The sequence below is a fragment of the Coffea eugenioides genome, chromosome 8, assembly GCF_003713205.1.
Source record: "Coffea eugenioides isolate CCC68of chromosome 8, Ceug_1.0, whole genome shotgun sequence".
Classification (NCBI taxonomy): Eukaryota; Viridiplantae; Streptophyta; class Magnoliopsida; order Gentianales; family Rubiaceae; genus Coffea; species Coffea eugenioides.
In genome coordinates, this window is record NC_040042.1 from 30,776,541 (window position 1) to 30,802,169 (window position 25,629).

At 35.1% G+C, this 25,629-nt stretch overlaps 1 non-coding gene across 1 annotated transcript; it reads left to right on the forward strand.

Annotated features, from left to right (window-relative positions):
• The first annotated feature begins 24,844 nt into the window (after positions 1-24,844).
• LOC113781812 lies at positions 24,845-24,950 on the forward strand. Its single transcript, XR_003469716.1, has one exon. It is a non-coding gene; the product is annotated as a small nucleolar RNA R71 (small nucleolar RNA).
• Positions 24,951-25,629: the final 679 nt, after the last annotated feature.

A 25,629-nucleotide genomic window follows, 5' to 3' on the forward strand; every position in this document is an offset into this window, starting at 1 on the left:
AAATGCAAGGAACAAAGGAAAACAAGAATTCAACAAGAAGCAAGTGGACAAATGCTATGAATGTGGACAGCCTGGACACTATGCAAACGAATGCCCCATGAAGAAAATGAAAGATGGAAAAGCTGATCGAAAGCCAAGATTCAACAACTTCCAGATTACTTGGAATGAATGCAACTCTGAAGGGGAAGTTGAAGAAGAGGAAGAATCAGCTCAAATGGCCTTCATGGCTATAGGAGATAATGAGGTAACTTCCATACACTCTCAATCTGAAAGTGATGATGAAGAAGATGATGATCTTGAATCATTTGTTGAAAAACTGCATAATGCTTTGAAGGAATCTTATGATAAGAACAAGCAGCTAAAACAGAAAATTGCTTTTCTCATTCATGAAAATGCATGTCTCCTTCAACAAAATAAACAACTAAAAACTGACAATGAATGTCTTGTAAGAGCCGGATTTGATGTTCAGAATGAGCTTGATAGAAAGACAAATATTTGTAAATTGCTGAAGGAAAGACATGGTGATTTAAAAAGGAGAATGGACAAATTGGATGAGACGTTGAAAGCAAGAAAGCAGGAGTTTATCAAAAGGAACATGTCATCTACACATCCTACTATTTTTCAAAGAACATTTGCACACAACAAAAATGCACATGGTTTCACAACATATAGAAAAGGTGGATTAAGATATGTCAAACCAGTACATGTTAAGGACTCTTCCATTATGTGTGGTTTTTGTTGTCAAAGAGGGCATTTGAAAAGTGATTGCTATGTGAAAAGAAATCTGAACAAAGGGATGAAATGCATGTGGTTAGTTAGATATAATGCTAACTATTATGGACCCAAAAATTAAAATGGGTACCAAACACTTTCTCTTTTCAGGAAAAATGCTCACACAAGTCCAAATGGTTCATTGATAGCGGTTGTTCAAGGCATATGACCGGTGATCCATCTTTGTTCATAAAGCTGAAATCAAGATCAAGTGGAAAAGTGACATTTGGTGATGATGTGAAAGCTAAAACAATTGGAATAGGTGATGTTGGTAAGGATGGTGAAACTTTTGTTCATAATGTGCTCTTAGTTGATAACTTGGGTTATAATTTGCTTAGTGTTAGTCAATTGTGTGATAAAGACTTGAATGTGTTGTTTAGAAAGCATGAATGCATTGTACTTGATTCCAAATACAATGTTGTGTTCAAAGGTAAGAGGTTCAACGACATTTATATTGTGGTTCTTGATAAAATTGATTCTTCTAGCTTAACATGTCTTAAAGCTTCAAATGAAGATCCTTGGTTGTGGCATAGAAGACTTTGTCATTTTAACATGGAGTTACTAAAGGAAATTTCGAAAAAGGAGCTAGTTAGAGGCTTGCCAAAAATCAGTTTTGAAAAGGATAAAATATGTGATGCATGTCAATTTGGAAAACAAACAAAAGTTTCTTTTAAACCAAAGAAGTGTGTATCTACTTCCAAACCTTTAGAACTCTTGCATCTTGACTTATTTGGCCCTACTCAAATCTCTAGCTTGGGTGGTAAGAAATACTGTTTTGTGATTGTAGATGATTATTCTAGATACACTTGGGTAATATTTCTTGCTCATAAGGATGATGCATTCAAGAATTTCACTTCATTGTTTGCTAAAGTGCAAAATCTGCTTGGATTAAAAATTGTTAGAATTAGAAGTGATAATGGAACAGAATTCAAGTATTGTGGTTTTCCAGAATTTTGTGATCATAATGGCATAACTCATGAGTTTTCTATTGCAAGAACTCCACAGCAAAATGGTGTTGTAGAAAGGAAAAACAGGACTCTCCAAGAGGCTGCTAGAACTATGTTAAATGAATGTAGGTTGCCTAAATATCTTTGGGCTGAAGCGGTAAACACTGCATGTTATGTGATGAATAGAATTCTCTTGAGACCTATCTTAAAGAAAACTCCTTATGAGCTGATTTTTGATAAGAAACCTACAGTTGGTTATTTCAAAGTATTTGGTTGTAAATGTTTTATTTTGAATCTAAAGGAACATCTTGGTAAGTTTGATAAAAAATCTGATGAAGGAATATTTTTGGGGTATTGTGAAAATAAAAGAGGATACAGAGTTTTTAATAGAAGGACTCTTGTGATTGAAGAAGCTATACATATAACATTTGATGAAACCAATGATGATAATTCCAAAAGTCCGTGTGAGGATGATGATGTAGGTGTTCGAGCAGGAATGGAAAAGCTGTCAATTGGAAATGAAGGAAGTTCTAAACCAGCAGCAACTGAAATGGAAAATGAAGTTCATAATGATCAAGAAGAGGAAGATGAAGACAAAAATGATGATTCACTCAAAGATCTTCCCAAGGCTTGGAAATTCAGCCAAAATCATCCAAAAGAGCTTATAATTGGTGATCCATCCGAGAAGGTAAACACTCGTTCCTCATCTAGAAAATTGATTGACAATTTTGCTTTAGTGTCTCTTTTTGAACCCAAAAATGTCAATGATGCTTTAAAGGATGAAAACTGGATTTTGGCAATGCAAGAGGAACTTAATCAATTTGAAAGAAATGAAGTTTGGACACTTGTTGATAGACCTCAAAATCAGCCTATCATTGGCACAAAGTGGATTTTTAGAAATAAGTTAGATGATAAAGGTATTGTTGTAAGAAATAAAGCCAGATTAGTTGCTAAAGGATATGCACAAGAAGAAGGAATTGATTTTGATGAAACATTTGCTCCCGTAGCAAGATTAGAATCTATTAGAATGCTTCTTGCTTTTGCATGCTTTAAAGGCTTCAAATTGTTTCAAATGGATGTTAAAAGTGCCTTTTTAAATGGTTTTATTGATCAAGAAGTATATGTGGATCAACCCCCCGGTTTTGAAAATACAAAATTTCCAAGTCATGTGTTTAAACTATCTAAAGCTTTATATGGTCTAAAACAAGCTCCAAGAGCTTGGTATGAAAGACTAAGTGGTTTTTTAATTGAAAATGGTTTCAAAAGGGGTGTTGTGGACACCACACTTTTTACTAAGCAAGTGTTGAATGACCTTCTTATTGTGCAAATATATGTTGATGATATTATTTTCGGTGCTACTAATGAGTATCTATGCAAGGATTTTTCCACCACTATGCAAAGTGAATTTGAAATGAGTATGATGGGAGAATTAAATTTCTTCCTTGGACTTCAAATACATCAAGCTCTTGAGGGAATTTTTATAAATCAAGCAAAATATACCAAGGAGTTGCTGAAAAGGTTTGGCATGGAGGACTCAAAGCAAGTTGGAACTCCAATGTGCACTTCTACAAAGCTTGACAAAGATGAAGAAGGTAATCATGTGGATGAAAAGCAATATAGAGGTATGATCGGAAGTCTACTCTATTTAACCGCAAGTAGACCTGATATTATGTTTGCTGTTTGCTTGTGTGCTAGATTTCAATCTTGTCCAAAAGACTCACATTTAAATGCTGTAAAAAGAATTTTTAGGTATTTGAAAGGTACATTAGACTATGGTCTTTGGTATGCTAGATCTAATGAGTTTGCACTATATGGTTATTCGGATGCTGATTTTGGAGGTTGTCGTGTGGATAGAAAGAGTACTAGTGGAACTTGTCATTTTCTTGGAAATTGTTTAGTCTCTTGGTTTAGCAAAAAGCAAAATGCAATATCTTTGTCTACAACCGAAGCGGAATATATTGCCGCTAGTGCATGTTGTGCTCAACTTTTATGGATGAAGCACACTTTGAATGATTTTGGATTGTTATATGACTGCATGCCTGTATTTTGTGATAATACTAGTGCTATAAATTTGACCAAAAATCCTATTCATCATTCTAGGACAAAGCACATAGATATAAAGCATCACTTTATTCGTGATCTTGTTCAAAAAGGTGACATATGTGTAAATTATGTTTGTTCTAAAGATCAATTTGCTGATATTTTTACCAAAGCTCTGCCATTAGATCAGTTCATTCATCTAAGATCAAAATTAGGAATAATCGAAAAATCATCCTAAAATTTCTCAAAGTCTTCGGACGTCCGAAAGAAGATGAACGGACGTCCGATAATGTTCTTCAGCCATTTTCCAGAATTGCGCCTGTTCGGACGCAACTGTCGGACGCAAAACTTCGTTCGGCCGTCCGACAGTGCAACGGATCACTTTTTAAATCAACTTTCTCCCTCATTTGCTTCAATTTTTTTTATTTCCTCTCGGACGAAAACCCTCTCATTTCTCACTCTCAAATTCATACCATTCTGAAGCTCTCATTCCCAAATTGATTCAAACAAAACTTTTCCTGATTGATTGCGATTCATTTCTCCTAATTATTTCATCGAATCGCAAAACATTTCGTAAATTCCCAAATTTCCCTCAAAACCCTACTTTCTCATAACTGCTCTGTCAAATCTTGTTCAAGGACTTTGTGTCCCAAAATTTCTGTACGATTCACTTCCCTACTGCTGTGTGCATCATTTGCATTCCTCATTCCACACATTTCGCACAATGGTGAATCTAAGGGGAGGAAAAGTTACTGCCGGACGCAAGCATCCACTCAGGGATGAGGATGAGAGTCTTCCCACTGTCAAACGGACATCCAAACGCTTCAAAAGAGGAGCTATCAAGGGTCAAATGTCACGGCCTACACCACAACCCTCCTCTCAGCCTGAATCTGGACAGGGGACATCTTCTCAACCGCCTCCAAAATCAGCCCCTCCTCCTACATTCTTTGATGATGCTGCGAAAGACAAATACTCCTGGATATCCCAGAAGGGTGTCATCCCTCAAAGAACTGTAAACCCCTCTGAATTTCGCTCCATAGGTTTAGAATCCATTCTGAGTCTATTTGCTTTCCAGAAATGGTCACATCTTATTTCTATGCCAAATGTCCACTATCCTGATATGTTGCATCAATTTTTTGCCAATCTAAGGAAAGGTTCTGACCCAACTGAAATATTTTCCAGGGTTAATGGGGTAGACTTAATCATTGACTCTGAAATTGTGAACTCCATTTTAAATACTACCATTGAACGTTTATGCAAAGATAAGATTGCTAATTTCTTTTCTTATGAAGAGCTTCCTACTGCTGCAAATCATTTTGATGGGACAAAAATGTTAACCTATTTCAAAAGAAGTTTTTCCTCACCTGCTGATGCTAAATTGAATGATCTGGCTCCTGTGAATTTAATTGCTTTTTCTATCATTTCAAACCTGCTTGTGCCCACTGATGGGCACAGAACTGATGCAAACAAAATGGAGTTGTACCTCTTTTATTGTTTTCAAGAAAAAATTCGTATTGATTTTGGTTTTGTCATGTGCAAGTTCTTACTTCGCTATGCCACTGATTCTCGCAGAAAATTGTCTTATGGAAAGTTTCTTCAAAAGATTTTTGAGTTTAACAAAGTCCCTATTCTAGGTGTTTGTCCTAAAGAAGCATCTTCTTATGCCTTTACAAAAGGGTATTTTGAAAGAAAAAATCTTGTTTTCAAAGATAATCTGTGGGCTTATAAGGGTGCATCTTCTAGTGAACTTAGGTCTAAGACTGCACATGATCCTTCACCCATTTCACTCACTCCCATTCACCCTAGGAAGTCTGCCACTAAAGCATCTTCCTCTTCCAGTGATGAAGTAATTGAGCTCCTTCGTGAACTCAAACAGCATGTTCTTCTTCTAGAACATGGTCTAATGCTCACTATGTCCTCTGAGCAACAAACTGCCTTCCTAGACAAAAAGAACCTCCTGTTTCCCCCCCTGTTGTTGAGGAAGTTTCCCATGACAAAGAGTCACACCCCACTGATCCAAGTTCATCAATTCCGGATCCTGGTTCTTCAACCCCTGTGACTCCTCATGGCACCTCTACATCAGATAAAGGCAAGGCACCAGTTGAAGAGGCTGCTGAAGATGATGAAGAAACTGAAGAGGAGGATCTTGATCAATATCAGCTCTCTCGGAGGACACCTGGATCCACTTAGTTCATCATTTAGGACATTTGCATGTTGTTTGTCTCTTTTATGTTTTTGTAGTATTCAACAATGAATGTGTAATGTAATGGATATTTTAAGTTTCATTTTGGATGTCTAAGTACTGTTTTGATGGATGTCTGAATATTTTGATGAATGATTGTCTATTCTGCTTATGTGAATGTAATGAATTTGTGGATTGTCTATTCTGATATTCTGATGGTCTAAGTTTTGATGTGTGAATTTGTCTAAATTTGTGAATTTGTGGATGTGGTGATGTGATTGGTTGCCCGTTTGTGATGACAAAAAGGGGGAGATGGTTATGATTGATGATTGGTAATGTTAGGATATGTTGGATTGATTGTTTAAATTTGGATTGGCTGATATGCTTAATTGATTAACTCGGATGGGCAGCTTTGTGAGGGGGAGTTTTCCAAAATTTTCAAATTTTGTGATTCACTAAGACAGGGGGAGTTCTTGTCTATTTTGAAAGAGGAAGTTTTCATTGCAATCATAAAATTTCATTTCAAACCTTTGTTTTGTCATCATCAAAAAGGGGAAGAATGTTATTCTTGGTTTTGATGATCACAAAGTATTTTGAAATGTATCTAACCTTCTTCGATTATAAGTGTCTTTACATATCAAAGAATCAGGTATGAATAGGTCATGAAATGCATTTCAACCAAAAGAAGAAGCAAAAACAGGATACTCACGTCGGACGGCCGAAAGGAATCTGTCGGACGTCCGAAAGGATAAAGAGCATCAAGAAGGAAGCTCTGTCGGACGCTCGTGAGGAAGCATCGGACGTCCGGAAGGATCGGACGCTTGCCATCGGACGCTCATCAACCGCATCGGACGTCCGAAAAATTCCAAGCTAACTTGCCAACTCTCTGCCTACGATCGGACGCTGCGGTGTCGGACGATCAAGACGCATCGGACGTCCGAACGTCAACTTGGATGCCATCGGACGATTGGTTCGGACGATGATTTGATCGTCGGACGTCCGACAGCCCCAACGGCTAGTTGACTCTTCAGCTGCCTTCTATCCGTTGGAAGCATTGATGAAGCCCATTTCTGGTTCCCTTTAAAATCAAACTGGTCTGAACGAAGTAGTGACTTTTGCACACTTTGTTTACAAGATCTCAGGAGATATTTTAGCTAGAAAATAGTCTCCAAAGCTAGATTTGTTTTAAAGTGGTGTGAATTTCTGGTGAGCATTTCTTTTGTGATTGAAAGGATCTTTAGTGTAGCTTTGTTGAGGGTTTTCTGAGTGATTGTAAAACTTCTTAGCTTGACTAAGTGAGGCTTGGGGCAAGGAAGAAGTGCTCCCTCCATTGTACATCTAGTTGATCGTCTTCCATCAAAGAGAAGTTGCTCTTCCTAGTGTGTGGTCTTCAAGTTTGAGGATAGCTTGGTAGACACTTGGTTTGATTCCCCAAATTTACTTTTCTGTTTAATAAAATTCTCATTGCTTGTTTATACTTGTGTTTCTGATCAATATAGCTCTTGTCTTCTACTCTACTTGGTTGATCATTACTAGAAAAGAAGGAAATTTTCATTTAGCAAAAATTGTCTAAATCTGATTAAGATTTTGAATAACCCAATTCACCCCCCCTCTTGGTTGTCTTTGGGACTTACAAAAGCACTTTCATGTTTTGTACAAGAGTTAATTCAATCTCCATCATCGAGAAAATATCAGTGGACATTGTTCCAAAAATCGAGCAAGAATGAAGACTAACCAAAAATGAGCAAACCTGCAAAAAGGCAAAATGTGGGTTCAATACGTGACCTTAGGTCACGTTTTTGGGTCATATATTCTTGCTTTGTGGTTGTAACTTGTTCTCTATTCACACAAGGTTTTTTACTAATTTTTCTGCAAGAAATCCTGCTGGATATGAGCAAGCGAGAAAACTTGTAGAAACAATTTTTGGGAGTTTCAAGAGCCAACTTTGCCAACTAGAAACAACTCATTTTGGCTTGAATCTCTCTATAAATAGAAGTTTTGGAGAACATTTTAACAACTTTGGAAGGCTAGAGAAACTCCACTAAAATGTAGTCTTCACTATTTTTTCTTAGTTCATTAGTATAGTATAGTTAGTATAGTTTTTCCATCTTATATTTGTAGTTAGATTTGGATGAAGAATTGAGAGCAAAGATGGAGAGGTTGAATCTCATGTGACAAGGGTGATTCCTCTCCTATCACTTTTTCTTTTGTATTGGAATTCATGTTCAGCTATAAAACAAGTTTGGATCTGGTTCTTCATATTTACTTAAAGTTCATGCCTAGAGTTATAGATGAACTTGCTATATCTTGTTAGTGATATTTACTTGGTTATTTAATGATATTATTTTGAACAAGTTATTTATTACTTTTGCTTTTCTAATCATGATTAACCAATCATTAATTATGATAATCTTAAGGTGTTAAGTTTGAAATGAAAATTAGAATTTAATACTAGTTCTAGGAAGTGATAAACCAAGGGAACTTACTCACGAGAGTAGAGGTGCACCTATGTGGTTTTAGTGACTTGTTTCACGTAATTTTATAGAAAAAATGGACTTGTAGTTAATTTCATAACCACGAGAGTAGGTATGATTTAGTTACAAGTATAGTTGATTCACTGTGAGAGTAGGTTTCATATACATTACGAAATTACGCCATAACTAACAAAGATAATAACATTCACTTAACCGATAATTTCATTTGCAAGAGTAGTTAGGAATTCCACACATCTAGGAACTTTATGTTGTTATTTTTATTACTTTTATCTCATGTTTGTAGTGTAGATTAAACTTCTTGCACTTGTGATAGGCTAAATGATAAAGGAGTTTGAAAATCACTAATAATTGATTATTTTTCCTATGGATTCAACTCTTAATACCCTATATTCGTTCTCGAAGCATATACTTATGAAAAATCGCGTGTGGGGTATTTAGAATTTTATAAATGTAAAACTTGACTGTGAAATGAGTTTAATTATTATATGTATACCCCACGCTCGCCAAGTTCTTGGCGCCGTTGTCGGGGAAGATTTGCTCAATATCGGTGCTAAAAACTATTTTATTAGTTTAGACATTTTTACTTGTTTTTCTTGTTTTTGTTGTGTCTAGTGTCTTAATTGTTGTATTTAGTGTCTTGTTGAGTCATTAATTTTCTGTTTAATGTCTTTTTTTTTATATGTCGAGTCACTTATTCTTCTTAACTCAACTAGTTTTTGAGTTACTTTGAAGATATGTTTACGGACTCAAGGAGAGTAGTAAACTTGGGCGGACAATGCTTGAGAAATGGAAGATTGACAATAAATTGTTCTCATGTGCAAAACTCCATGAATAGAAGTAACCAAGAGATGTTCGAAGGTATGTCTTTTGAAGATAGTTTAAGGAGTATTAAGGCTAAACTTGATTTTATAACATGAAAAGCTCAATTGGAAACCATTACGAATATGCTTGAATAAAAAAAGAATGTTATTGTTTTAATTCCTATCATGTGATTTATGACTTGTGTGGAGATTATTATGCTACTAACACATGTAGGCAAGTACAAAATATGGATTATTTAGATGAATTTGGGCATTGCAATTCTTATTTTGATCAATATGGTGCTGATTGGGGTAATTCACATGCTTATGGTTGAGATAATCAATATACTTATAGTGATTCTCAATGTTATCATGATTACCCATCCACGTTGTCCAATATGAATCTAAACCATCTTGAAAATTAGCTATAGAAAAGCTAACAAATGCAACCTCTGACCATTTTGATCGGGTTGAGGAAATGTTAGATGAATTTGCTTCTCACTTTGGAAGAATACAAGGTCATTTACATGTTTTGTGTGAAGTTATTTCTTCTAGTGATATGCACAATGACCCTAGCATGGATAGTGGGCATGTTACGAAAATGAATTGCATTTTGATGAAAATGATGCATCTAATGTATGTTTCAATGAGCAAATGTCCATTTCACATGATAATACCTTTGGAATGAAGTTTGAACCTTAAGAGACAAGCATGAATGATTCATATCTAACCCCTCTTGAAGAGTGTTGACCTTGGTTCCTAACTTTTGATATTTACAAACTAATGGATAATACTAATATCTTTTCAAGAAATATTTTCAGTTGTGAAGCAAATCAGATTCAAAGAGCAAGTGCAATTGAAAGGGACAAAGGTTACTGAAAGCTGTCGGATGCTTGTGATGACAGTACCGGACGTCCGATAATCATTGCACAACTTCGGACGTCCGATAGGATCCTTCAAAGTTGACGAAACCATCGGACGCTGAATATGTCTCCACTGGACGTCCGATAGAAACAAGATGATTTCTCAAATCTCTTTGTTTACTGTCGGACGCACAAAGAGCTTGCACCGGATGTCTGATAGAATTGAAGAAAATTTCTCAAACTCACTGCCTGCTGTCGGACATAAAAAACAGGAGTACCGGACGTCCGACACTCCAACGGCTAGTTGACTCTTCAGCTACTTTCTATCCATTGGAATCATTAATGAGGCACTTTCTTGATCCTATATAAATAGTAGTTGGTCAGATACTTCAAACAACTTTTGCACACTGAAAATACAAAAGATCTAGAGTGATTTTAGTGAGAAAATACTCTTCAAAGAAGATTTGTAGTCTTAGTGGTGTGAGATTCATTGTAAGCTTTTCATTTGTGAGTGAATATTTCATGAGTGTAGCTCTGTGAGAGTTGTCCTGAGGGAAAGTAAAACTTCCTGACTTGACCGAGGGGTGTTCGGGGTAAGGAGGAGGTGAACCTTCCTTTGTACGTAAGAGTGATTGTAATTCATCAACTTGAAGAAGTTTATTTGAATTAATCTACAAGTTCAGGAGGAGTTGGGTAGTTAATTGGTTTGCAATTCTTTCCTTTCTATTTACTTATTGTTACGTTTGTGATCTGTACATTGTTTATCTCTTTCACTTGGTTGTCTTCGATCCTAAAAATTGGTATCAGAGCTTGGTCTCCTATAGATTAAGCTCAATCGACTTTGAAGTAAAGATGACAACCAATAATGCCATGTTTTTTGAAGGATATTCTGTGATTAGACCATCTATGTTTAATGGATCAAATTATGTGAGTTAGAAAGAAAGAATGATTATCTTTTTACAATCTATTGATATTGAATTGTGGTTTATTATTAGTGAAGGTCCATATTATGCCTCTCTTATAGTTGAAAATACTCAGAAATCTAGACCAAAAATAAGAAGTGAACTGACTGCTGTGAATAGAGTTCATCTCACCTTAAATGCAAAAGCCATGAATGTGTAATATATTGTGCCTTAGATTCAAATGAATCTGCTAGAGTCAAAGGCTGCAAGTCAGCCAAGGAAATTTGGGATAAATTGAGAGAATTTCATGAAGGTAGTGAGAATGTTAGAGAACAAAAGAAGTCTATTCTGGTTACCAAGTATGAATCATTCAAAATGGAACCTCATGAAAACATTGATGAGATGTACTGTAGATTCAACGATCTCATTAAGGACTTAGAGGTGCTGGAAAAGGAATACTCTCTAGGTGAGAAAAACAGAAAAATTCTGAATGCCTTATCGAAGGATTGGGAGAGTAAAGTGACTGCCATTGAGGAAATCAAAGATCTAAATACATTATCTATTGAATCTCTTATTAATTCACTGACTTCTTATGAGCTAAAACTCAAGTCCAAGGTACAGGAAGAAGAAGACACAAAGATGAGAAAGAATATTGCTCTGAAGGCCTCACAAGATGAAGATGATGCAGCCTCCCTGGATGGAGATGACATGGAAGGTGATGACAGTGATATTGCACTCATCACACGAGACTTCAAAAGAATACTCAATAAGAGAAGATTCAGAACAGATGGACCTAGCAACTCCTTTCCAAATCAGTTCAACAACTTAAGAAACAAAGGAAAGCCAGAGTTCAACAAAAAGTAAACTGACAAGTGCTTTGAATGCCGCCAACCTGGACACTATGCAAGTGAGTGTCCAATGAAGAAGAGGAAAGGTGAAAGAAAATCAAGATTCAATAACTTCCAGTTCACATGGAATGAATGCAACTCCGATGGTGAAATTGAAGAGCAAGAAGAATCTGCTCAATTGGCTTTCATGGCCATTGGAGATGATGAGGTAACATCTTCTAACTCTCAATTTGAAAGTGATGATGAAACTGATAATGATCTTGAATCTTTCATTATAAAATTGCAAGATAGTTTGAAAGAATCTTATGCTAGAAACAAGGAATTAAAACATAAAATTAGTTTTCTTCTTCAAGACAATGCAAATCTTTTTCAACAAAACAAAAAGTTGGAAGCTAAAAATGATTACTTCAAAAAGAGTGAGACTGCTTTACACTTGGAGCTTAATAGAAAAATAAAGCTTTGTGAATTGTTCAAAAAGGAACAAAGTGATTTAAAAAGAAGAATGGATGGTATAAATGAGTTGCTTAAACATAAGAAACAAGTCTGTTTTCAAAAGAATAGGTTGAATTTTAATTCCAACGAATTTGCTATTTATAAGAGAAGACAAGTAAAATTTATTAAACCTGTTTATATAAATAATTCTTTGGTTATGTGTAATTTTTGTTGTCAAAAATGTCACATAAAAAGTGATTGTTATGTGAGAAAAAACATGAGAAGAGGCATGAAATGCATGTGGATAGTTAGACATGATACTAACTCTAACAAGTAGGAGATATTGGTAAGATTGATGAGATTCTTGTTTATAATACTTTTTTGTAATTCTCTTTTGATGTTTCTGATGTTTTGAACTGAGTTTTTCTTGATTTTTTACTGAATTTGTATGATGTCAAAAAGGGAGAAAAAAGAATAATGCTGATCTCATGATGATTTGCTGTGATATGTCGGTGATTGCTGTCATTTCTCTATTTTCATTTGGAATATTGGATTCTCTATTATTGTTGCTGGATTTTGGTAGTTGATTTTTACTCTTATCTTATGATAACAAAAAGGGGGAGAAATGGATGCCTTGTATAAGGGGGAGTTATTCTGAGATTATAAGTTTGGATGCAATGAGTGAGGGGGAGTTTTTGCTCATATGCTCAATCTTTTTCCTTCTTCCATCCATTGTTTTGTCATCATCAAAAAGGGGGAGAATGTTGACTTTGGCCCCTAACTTTTGATGTTTACAAAATAATGGATAATACTAATATCTCTTCAATAAATATTTTTAGTTGTGAAGCAAATCAAATTCAAAGAGCAAGTGCAATTGAAAGGGACAAAGGTTGTTGAAAGCTGTCGGACGCTTGTGATGACAGTACCGGACGTCCGATAATCATTGCACAACTTCAGACGCATGCTTCGGACGTCCGATAGGATCCTTCAAAGTTGACGAAACCATCGGACGCTGAATATGTCTCCACTGGACGTCCGATGGAAACAAGATGGTTCTCAAATCTCTTTGTTTACTGTCGGATGCACAAAGAGCTTGCACCGGACGTCTGATAGAATTGAAGAAAATTTTTCAAACTCACTGCCTGCTGTCGGATGCAAAAAACAGGAATACCGGACGCCCGACACTCCAACGGCTAGTTGACTCTTCGGCTACTTTCTATCCGTTGGAAGCATTAATTAGACACTTTCTTGATCCTATATAAATAGTAGTTGGTCAGATACTTCAATCAACTTTTGTACACTGAAGATACAAAAGATCTAGAATGATTTTAGTGAGAAAATACTCTTCAAAGAAGATTTGTAGTATTAGTGGTGTGAGGTTCATTGTAAACTTTTCATTTGTGAGTGAATACTTCATGAGTGTAGCTCTGTGAGGGTTATCCTGAGGGATAGTAAAACTTCCTGACTTGACCGAGGGGTGTTCGAGGCAAGGAGGAGGTGAACCTTCCTTTGTACGCAAGAGTGATTGTAATTCATTAACTTGAAGAAGTTTATTTGAATTAATCTACAAGTTCAAGGGGAGTTGGGTAGTTAATTGGTTTGCAATTCTTTCCTTTCTATTTACTTATTGTTACGTTTGTGATCTGTACATTGTTTATCTCTTCCACTTGGTTGTCTTCGATCCTAACAAAGAGTGTATTACAATGAAGGTTCCAAGTTCATAATCACCCAAGAAGGTTATATGGATGTTCCTTTAGTGAGTACTCAAGTGACCTTTAGTGAGTACTCAAGTGACACACATTTAAAATAATATCTATGATTACTTGAGTTAAGTAAGCCACTTCTACCTCTCATTTCATTTGAATATATGGCTTTTGATATCAAGCCACCATTTGTTGATCCACCACGTCCTCTAATGGTGGATTATTCATTGACAAAACCTTCTTGAAACATGAGGTGAAATAGTCAAACTAATGACTATAAAAAAAAACTTGTTGGGAGGCAACCCAATATGTTAGTATTTTATTTCAATTTGGTGTGATTTTAGGGTTCAATTATGTATTGATGTTATGTTGTTATGTTTATTTTGTAGGAATGGGAAATAGAAGCAAAGGTGACCAATTGAGATGAAAAAGACCAACCTCGATCAAAGATCTCAACCCCTCATATTGAGTAATTGTGATTTTTGTTGCATTAAAGAGGGTTTTTTTTTAATTAATAGGGATGCCATCCCTTAATTTATTTATATCCGAAAAGAGTACAGCGAATTAAAGGGGGGCCAAACCTGACCTCTGTTAAAGTAAAAGGGACAATTAAGGATCAACAATAATACGCACATATGGAAAAATCTGCGAATGCATTAAAGAGGGTTAGAATGCATGTTTATATCATTTTACATATGTATCAATTGGTTATTTTGACAAAGGAATGATTTAAGATGTATATTAGAATAATGGGGTCAAGGGTGTAATTTTGAGAAAATTGTAGAAACATAAAACGCACCAAAGAAAATGCTGCCCGACCCGCGTTTATTGTTCGCGGGTACAAAAAATCTGAAAATCTGAAAATGCAAGTACAAAAAGTGACATACCTCGCATTTTTGTCAGCGTTTTAACCCTACGCAAGAAAATAAAAAACGCAACGTTGAAAACGCATGTTCATGCCCACGTTTTCTACCTGCGTTTTTTATTCTGCAAGTGTAAACCAGAAAATGCGACTAGGGCGGCGTTTTATGCCCCATATTTTGTCCTTCTTGTTTTAAAACAAAGAAATGGCAGTTCATTTTTTCTTCTTCTTCTCCTCTCTTTCACCCGCATTTTCTTACTTTCACACACACACATTTACAAATCACCGATATTACTCCATTTCTTTACAAGAAATCATGAACCAAATATCTTTTAACCTTTATAGAGCCTTTCTAACCGATTAAAATTCAAGAAAAAACACCTCAAAAATTCGTTTTAAGAAGATTGAAGGCTAGGATTTCTCAACTTTTATCCAAACATTTGGGGGTCAATTAGAGGGTGTTTCATAGGGTTTTTTTTACATAATCTTCATCACCAAACATCCTTCTACTAGATTGATTTAAATTTCTTCATCAAATCTTTTTTGTATTTTAAAAGTTGATATTTTTCAATTTCTTGAGTTTTCTGAAATCTTTTAAATTCAAATTTTTTTATGATATTTATTGATGTTTATGGCTTCCAATATGCTTATTAAGATTGTTTAAACATGTTTACATGTTGAAATGTAGCAATTTGATGCTTTATTAGTTATTAAAATTTTAATTTTGCTATATTTGGATAGAATTAGAAAATTAGTTTAGAATGTTATTAAGCCCTTTTTTATTGGTATTTTTATGGCTAAAAATGGTTGGTTGCTGATGTTTTAGCATGTACATTGTATATAGAGAGTAATTTTGATGAATTTTGTGATTTTTGAGATAAATTTTACTTAATCATGTTTATGGCTAAAAGTTGTTTATTGAGGCTAGTTTGTACTTGCTCTAAACATGATTATTGCTAAAGTCACTAAATTGATCATATTTGTTGTCTATTTTAATAAATTGGTGATTTTGACAAATTTTTGGCAATTTTAATGTCATGTCTCTTATGTTATAATATTGGACATTTTTTAATGTTTAATTGATTCTTTATGATATGAAGATATGCATTTGTGGTTATTTGAACCAATTTTAATTCCTATACACGAATGATAATTCTATAAAAGGCCTATGGTACTATAAGTGGAAAGATTCTTCTTTTAGGTGTTAATTCGTGTATAATGTGTGAGTGTGTGATACTTTAGCTGGGTGTATGAGAAGTTTAACGATTTTTCCTTTTTAGACACTATGGTAAGAGGAAGACGAATTATTATTCACAAATCTTCTAGTGAGAAAAGTGTCGAGAGGACACCATCTCTGGTGCCCCAACAAAAGAGATCGCGAAGAGGCTCATCTAGGCGACCACCTCCTTCGAACTATGATGTCGAGCAATTCACGTCCAAAGATAATCAAGATTAGTTCGAGGAGTGCGAGCACATGGAGTTCATATATGAAATGCATATAGTTCCGGAAATTGATGTATATTATATTAGGGAAGCTTTTGTGCTATTGGGATGGACGCCTATTCTTTCTCTCCCTTGCCACATATATCCAAATTTGGTCCAAAAATCCTTTACCAATATTGACAACAAACAGGTTAATAGTAGTGAAGAGATTAGATCTTTTGTTCGAGAGAGACAGTTGATCATCACTAGAGCCACAATTGCCCGAATTCTGGAGTGTAATAATCAAGGACCAGTCATAGATTTAAAGAAGGAATTTACTTCGCCAAACAATCATTGGAACCTTTCACATGCCATGATGAGATTTGATCTACAATACCAACCATTTCATTTATCTAAAAAGGCCATCCTTGAGTGTGTGTTCAACTATCGACACCGCCTCATTATTTATGTCATGGCACACAATGTGATTCCCAAGAAGAGTGGACAAGGGGAGGTTTGACATAGTGATATCTATTTCTTGGATCACATGTTCCACAATCGGAAGTCTCCTTATGCTCGCGCTTCACTCTCGAATATAATCATTAGCAACATAAGCTTGATTGTTCGAAGGAGTGTGACCTTCTATCGGCTGGGGTTTCTACATCTCTTATCCTTAATTTTCGAATGGAAAGGTGTCAATTTGGAGGGCATCCAACAAGTTCTGGTGTGACCTATGGATGAGTTAAATATTGCTACTTTTACTGGTATGGGCATTCCTACAAATAATTTTACTTGCCCAGGAAGAGATAGGTCAAGACGAACCGGTCACACTGCGCAAGATGAAGTCGATCCATCTACTTCTGTCGGATCGTCTACTTCTGCCCCACCACTGTCGCCACCACATCCATCTCCTCAGCATTCCTACTGGCAACGACTCTTCGACATTCTAGACTGCCATCAGATTCAGGTCGTTGAACGATTTGCTAGGATTGATGCTCACCTAGATACCTATGATGTTTAGATGCGACATATGGAGGATCATTTAGGCATCACTTCTCCACCTCGCACTACTTCTGGAGCTAGGGGTGATGGTGTGATGACCCCACCTTCCCTTAGGGAGTACCCAAGCGTTTGGCTGATCGCCTGCCTATTTCTCGCTGAGACTCACTCACTAGCATTCTCGAAAATAGTAAGGTTCTCAAATCAACCATAATTCAACTTCATTTACAAGCCAAAAGTGAAACGTAGCTTTACATTGCCAAATATCCCAAATGTATTAAATCCATAAAAGTTCAAGTACAAGGAACTTATACACACTAGATCAAGTTTAGTTGCCCCAGACCTCCACTTCCTGTAAGGAAAACAAACTAATGGGATGAGCTAAAAGATCAATGAGGTTCCTAAACAAGCAGTCAAGTAGATAAAACATATAAGTATCATATTTAACACTTTTCACACTTTGCACAGTAATAATGCAGTCATTCAAGAAACAAATATTCAATCATTAGAAGGATACATGCTCACTTGGAGCTATTCAGTCATTCAGTCATTCAGTTTCCGATCATTTCCCTTATTCCTCCAATATTTAAAAATATTTAACAATGAAAACTCCTTCAGTGTTCATTTCATTCAGTCAGTCATTTCATTCATTAGCTAGTTCTCCACCAGATTTTGTGGTAATACTCGAGTATACTAAAACATTGTCCCAGGGTTACCAGTCGCCCGACTGAATCCGCTTCTGGCTTGAGTCGACTGGCAACGAAGGGCAAGGGCCCAATTCAGCCAAAGGCTCACACTCATGCACAAGTAATGTTCAATCACTTGATCATTGAAAATTCATATTCACTTAGGTCGAGTACGACAAAGTACACACTCGCCCATTGAAAATCCATTTAACAGATATTGGAAAGCATTTAACATTCAAATAATCATTCACAGATATTCACATAGTCACTTATTGCACAAACATGCAAGAAACACTCACCTTTTAAAAGTAAAGCAACGCTAAACATTCGACTCCGGGTCGTGCTCGTTCCTACCGTTAAACCTTAAAAGTAACCAAGACAAGATGTCATAATCCGATCATTCAAAACTTAGGTTAATAAGATGCTCACTTTAGCCTTAATCATGAGCCATACGTCTATCTAAATTCGGCCTCTCAAAACACAAAACTCAAAGACAAACTTGAAAGTCAATCGAAGAAGTTCCAAGTGCATTCTAGAGCTATGGTTCAAGTAAGTTATTAGTATGAAAAGAAAGCACTTGGATTCAAAAGGTGCAAGAAATCAAAAGAGGAAAATTACATTTATATATATAGCCCATAAAGCTTAGCAAAACATACGTAAGATATACGCACCACTATTAGAAGAAAACAACCAACCTCAAATCTAAAGTTGGGCAATGAAACTAGAGAGCAAGATAGAAGAAACCCTTTTTTCTATCCCACATCGAAAGATCGTGGGGTCTTTATCCTGGGTTTAAGGTCCATGGGGGCATCCTCCTGTCATCAATTGGTTGGATGGATGTTCCTCGTGGGTCCCACCTTAGATTGCTCGTTTGGGCCGGTGTGTTCGGTGTTACCTCTGCGTTCTTGTTCAATTAAATGTGTGTGTATTTCTTCTGTCTATGAAAAAAACAAACCATTACTGGTGAGGCTCGCGTGGGGAGGGATGGGAGATTTTCTATCCCACATCGAAAGATCGTGGGGTCTTTATCTCGGGTTTAAGGTCCATGGGGGCATCCTCCTGTCACCAATTGGCTGGATGGATGTTCCTCGTGGGTCCCACCTTAGATTGCTCGTTTGGGCCGGTGTGTTCGGTGTTACCTCTGCGTTCGTGTTCAATTAAGTGTGCATGTGTTTCTTCTGTCTATGGAAAAAATGATAGAAGAAACCCTTACTTTTCCTCTTGCTTTACACATGATATTTTTTTTACCAAAATTCTAGCTCATATGTCACTACCAAGGTGGACTCAAGTATCCCTAAGCAAACTAAGTCCAGAGCATCCAGAAGTCACATCAAATTAAAGTTTAAGACTTAGAAAAGCTTTCTCAAAGTTTTCCAAGTTCCACTCAATTCATTTGACAAAATTCTCAGTTTTGGCGACATTTTTTGAAAAAGTATAAGTTGAGTTTTGTAGGTCAAAAAATTACAAATCTGATACTGTTAGAAAATAAACTCGAAATACTAATAAACTTTAGAGACATCTTCATGAAATTCAACTCATAAATTAGTCAAATTTCAGTTCAAACTCACTTCTATCTCATATACAAAAACAGAATAGTCATGGTTTTTCAAGAAACTTTGCAGATTTGCTGGTATTTATAAGAGTTGAACAAAACTCTGAATTTTGTACCGATGAAAGCCGTATGAATCTAGTTTCAAATGTAACAAACGGAACTCAATTTAGATTTTTCTACACCAAGATATAACAGATTTCCCAAGACTGCTCAAGGTCTCCTGCAGGAAAAATTTTCAGCAGCACTTCCCCTTATTTTTCCTAATTTCTAGACATTTTCAAGGCTTCATTCTCACCACAAGACAGCTCCAAATTGAGTTCACAAGGTATATGATACATAGAGTACTTGTTTTAGCCACAAAACTAGCTATAATCAACATATACATAAGCTGGAAAATTCTCACCCCAAACTGAAAAATCACCAACAAAGCTAGAAGTCCCTTAAGTGAAACCAAAATTACACGTATAAGCTGGACAAATCATTATGGTAGGTTTATGACTCATGGTACAGCTGGAAATGCTCAATAAAAATTGGAAATGATCACTAAAAGTTGGGCATAACAACCCACATATTAAAACTACACAACCAGCCACAAATCCTACTGGAATCAATCCAAAACTCCAACCGATTGCAAAATTAAAGGAATAAAATAACTTTCATCCAAAATTACCTTAAATCCTCAAGCTGAGCAGTAAAAGATAGCCTACTTTCTCCCAAAATAACTCCACTTCAGCCCACCTTTCTTCCTTGTAGCAACTTCCCATGGCTTAGCTTTTGATTGGAGGTTGTTTCCCACAATTTTTTACTAGGAATCAAGTGCAAATGAAGACAGATTTTCTCCCTTTTTCTCTCCTCTCTAATTTCAGCCAAAGCAAGGAAAAATGAAAGGTTTTTGAAGCTAATTTGGAAGATAAATATAACACTTCTCTTGGTCAAAGTCTTGGCTTGATGGTTGACACTTGTCAAAGCCAAGTGCTTTCCCCCCCCCTTTTTTTTTCTTTTCTTCCTCCTCTTTTGGTCAACAATTTCAGCCACCTTTAGGGTTAATTTAGGGAAGGATAAATGATAGGAAAATAAGAAGATTAGGGAAAGAAAGTATTGGTCAAGTGGTGCCTTCAACCGGTAACAAACGGCACGAGTCGGTTCACACCTATTTTCTTAACTCTCTTATACTTTTGTTTTAACTTATGATTCACTAATGTACTCTTAGTACTTTTAATCACATACTTCCTCCTATTTAATACCCACTCTTATCCACCAAATTTAGTACACACACCTCACTAATTGATCACACTGCCACAATGCACCAAAACCCTAACTTATACTAACTTTAAAAGTAAAAGTAAAACACTTAACTCTATTGTTTATTATAACTATTAAGGGAAGTAATTAGTATTAAAGAAATTATAAATTAACTTATTCAAAATAAAAGAGACTTATAAGAAAATATAAGCAAATTTTCAAGTCCTCACAGATGGTGGAGGATCCATTAGTGAGGGAGGCACTGGGGCGGCTTCTTGAGTTGCCATTTTGCTTTGCTTCTCTGTTCTTTTAGCTTTTCTTTCTTTTCTTATGTAGGTGATGTTCACTTTTTCTTTTCACTTTGATCTTTTGGCAATTTTAGTTGATGTTAAAGTGTTTTGTAAAGGTTCATGCATCATGGTTGATCTGGATCTCAACCATTGCATTGGGGAGTACTTCCTTTTATCTTTTATTGTTTTTCTTTCCCTACACATTGAGAACAATATGTATTTTAAGTGTGGGAGAGAAAATGTGTGGTACTTGTAGTACTTTTACTTTTATTGCTTGGACTTGAGATTTGAAATATGAATTGCACTTGAATGTTATCAATCTTGGGTTTACTGGCGGGAAGTTTTATCTAATTTTAAGTGGAAACTCTGCCAAAATATTTTCAAAATCTTATCCAAAATTACAAAATTGCCCCAAAATGTTTCAATTTTTTTTTTAAATTTTATCCAAGGGCAACAAGTTCCATATCATTAGTAACTCAAATTTCTTCTAAGTTTGAGATAAATATATGTGACTTTGAAACTTCTTTTCTCATTTAATTTGGAAATGACTATTATGTTATTATAATTTGTACATTTATAGGAAAGTATATCAAGTAAAATGGAGCAAATTATGCCTGAATTTTGTAATTTGATGAAATTTCTTCTTGTTACTTGATTTTACATAGTTAAGTGATTAATATGGTTAATAAGTATAATACCTTTCTCATGATTATTCTTTTGAGGGAATGATTATTATCTTTACTTTGAAAAAAAAAAGAAAAAAAGAGAATAAATGTTGTTCTACTCCAATGATTCTTGTCTTTATTAACCGGGAGTCGTCATCTGAAAATGTCGACTTTCCCGTAAAATGGTACCAGAATTAAAAGTATGCAAGGCAAATTGAGAATGTGAAATATTGAATAACCGGCAATTTTCATCTAAAAATGTTGATTTTCGCGTCAAAAGGCACTTTCACAATTTAAGTAAAATTTAACTATGTTATATGAATAAGTCCTTTAAATTGAAAAAGGAGATGATTATGAGATTAGGAAGCATTTTATTGACCATAGGGATTACATGCTTGTGAAATTGGGAAAGGATGAGAAATTGAGTTGAACTAGTTAAAATTATGGTATAATTGGCTCTCCTTTACTTAATATTATGAGTACTTGAGTTTAATTGAGTGATTGCATAATGGTTATTTATCTTGTTTTTGAGGAAATGAAGTTGAATTGTGCACATATGTTTATTTTCAAAATTTTGGATCATTGTTGGTTTGTATTTCTTATTGTTTGAGGACAAGCAATGATTCAGAATTATTTCATTTTTTTATTGACTATAATAGTCATCCCATCTTTCTTTTGTACAACATGAATGGGACTTATCTACACACTATCAAAAATGGAAAAGATTATACCTGCATCTAGCAATTTTAAAATGTCAAGTCTCACTACTTCCTTCATACTTAGATTCAAATGCCATTGAGTTTTAACAGTCAATTTGGCATTTACCTCCATAAGAATTCGATGCACACAAATGGTAAGACTTGTTCCCTTAAGATCCAAAATCGATCAACAAATTGCCAATTTATGCCTCCTTAAAACTCTTATTAATTTCTATAACTGTACTTTGTCAAGAAAAGCACATATAATTATAGGTAAAGTTTCACTATCTACAAGAAAAACATACTTGAAATAGTCAGGCGATGGTTTAAACACTAGTGTGTGTTGGAGCTTGCTCGCTAGATGGTGGTGGAGGCCCCTTTCCTTCCCTTAAACTTTCATATTGATTCCCCATCTTGTATGGCATTTGAGAATTTAGAAAGTTGGCCATTTGTGAAATCTCCTAATCTTTTTCTTGCAAATCTAAATCAACAAAACAAACTTCAAGAGAGTTGAGATCTTGATTCATTCGACTCAACTCATGAGTTAGATCATTAAATACATTAATATAATAAACATGATCAGTGAATGAGGGAAACTTTTCAAGTTCATGTAAATTGAATTCAATTTCCTCTTAACCAATTTGAAACTTAGGGTATGCTTGATAAAATTGAAGTTAGAAAACTGAAGTCTAAAATCTTAAGTCTGAAGTTTCAATCCATTAAGTTATTGAATTGTTAAGTATTAAATCTAATACATTTGAGTGCATATCACATTCAGTGATTAGTGAATAGCTTATCACTTAATTGTGGAAGTAAGTTTTGCCTAAAAAATTCAATACCACTTAATTAATTCAAATGTTCAATTTTTGGTTATCAAACTGTCTGAATATATTAAGATTTGAATACATTAAATTTAAGTGCTAAATTGGGTTATTAAATAGGGCCTTATGCTTACCTTGTTTAACATCAATTATAGCACCATTGATAGCTAGAAAAGGTCTTCCAAGAATAATCGATATGCTAACATCCTTTTCATGTCAAGAATAACAAAATTCATAAGAATAATGAAGTTCTTAACTTTTATAAGAACATTCTCAAGAAAACCTAGAGCAAATTTAACTGACCTACCCCCTAATTACAAAGAAATATTAGCACACTTAAGCTCATTTAACCTATACTTTAGAGCAACACATAATGTAATTAGAAATACACTTGCACTTAAATCACATAAAGTTTTTTAAAAAATTCACATTATCGAAGTGCAAGGAATTGAAAAGCTGCTTGAATCTTTCAATTTTTTAGGAAGTTTGTTTTGTATCAATGCACTACACTCTTCCATCAATGCTATGGTTTCATGATCTTCCGAACATCACTTTTTAGACATGATTTCCTTGAGAAACTTGGTGTAGGATGGAATTTGAGCAATAGCATCTACAAAATAAATGTTAAATCCAATTGTTTAAACATTTTAACAATTTTTTCAAACTCCCTATCCAACTTGCATAGCTTGACTCATTGAGGAAATGGCATGGGCGGAATAGGCACTTTGGTGTGAAAAGGTTCTTCTACATCTATCTCCACATTTTTCTTGCCTTTCTCCCCCACACTTACTCCTTGGCCTTTACTTTCTTCCTCTTTTTTCTCACCTTTTTTTCGTCTTTATTCTCAACATGGACAATCCAAATGCCTACCACTCCAAACGGTTATTGCCTTGCAATATTCTACAGGATATATCTTAATTTTGTTAGGTAACTCCCCTTTATTCTTATTATTGATTGCATGGGCAATTTGACCAAGTTGTACTTCTACATTTCTCTACATGGTCATTAGTTGGTCCATTCTCCCCTCTAATCTTTCAAATATCTCCGAAGTAGTTTTAACCAATCTATCCATATTGCTATTGGTTGTATTGATTAATTTCTCAATGGCCAACTTCCAAGAAGGTTTGGATTCAATAGAAGTTTGTTTTGGTCTTTGTTGAATTCCTTGATCTTTCCACCTAAAGTTAGAATGATTCTCCCACACTTGATTGTAAGTGTTAGAATATGGATCATTTTGGGCAGGACAGCTGAAGTTATTCACATATTGTCTCTGTTCAAAATTCACACAATTGGTATCATCATAGTTACCTCCACAAAGAGTACAACATGCAACACTAACAGTAGAACTTGAACCTACCTCACCCTGTTTATTTAGCATTTTCACTACATTGTCAATTTTTGCACTCAGCATGTTTAAGTCATCCAATTCATATATATTTGCATGTTTTCTTCGGTTATCTCTTTCATTGGCCCATTGATAATTATTTGCCACCATTTTTTCTATAATCTATTGAGCTTCATTCGCTGACTTTCCCATTAAAGCTCTACTTGCGATTGCATCAATATTAATTTTGGTAGTTTAAGTTAAACTATTATAAAGGTTTGAATTATAAACCAATCGGGAAGTTCATGATGTAAATATCTTGCTTGTAATTCTTTGAAATACTCCCAAGCCTCGTACAATGATTCATCCTATTGTTGAGCAAATTCTATTATCTCCATTCTTAATTAACTTGGCCGTTTCAACAAGAGGAAAATATTTATTCAAGAAAACTTTTGATAATTAACCCATGCAGTGAAAGTGTTGGGTGCATGTGAATTTAGCCATCTCTTTGCTTTATCATGCAATGAGAATGGGAACAATCGAAATTTAATTGCATTAGCACTTACTCAATTAAATTTCATTGTATTACAAATCTTTGGGAAGTTGGCCGAATAAGCATTTGGATCTTCTGTAGAATTACATCCAAATTGATCTTGTTGGATCATTTGAATTAAGGCAGGCTTAATCTCGAAATTATTTGCATTGACTGTTGGCCTTACAATACTTATTTGTGATCCTGTAGCATTAGGCAATGCAAAATCTCGCAAAGATTTCTGATCACAATCTACTTGTTCTTCCACCATTGTTTCTAATGGAGATAGCTCAATTGCAATTTCTCCTACACTTTCTTCTATTTGAGGTGCTTGTTGTTCTTGCACCAAACATCTTGTCCTTCTTGCCGTTCTTTGGATCTTGAGGTTCAATGGTATTATAACTCAAAGGGTTTGGTGCATGCACTACAAAATACCTAAAAATAAGAAAAGTTAGCAATTAATATACATAATGACAAAATACAAAAATAACACCTTAGATATAAGAAATTTCACAAATTATCTAACAAGAAGTTTAGATTAATGAAGCTTATT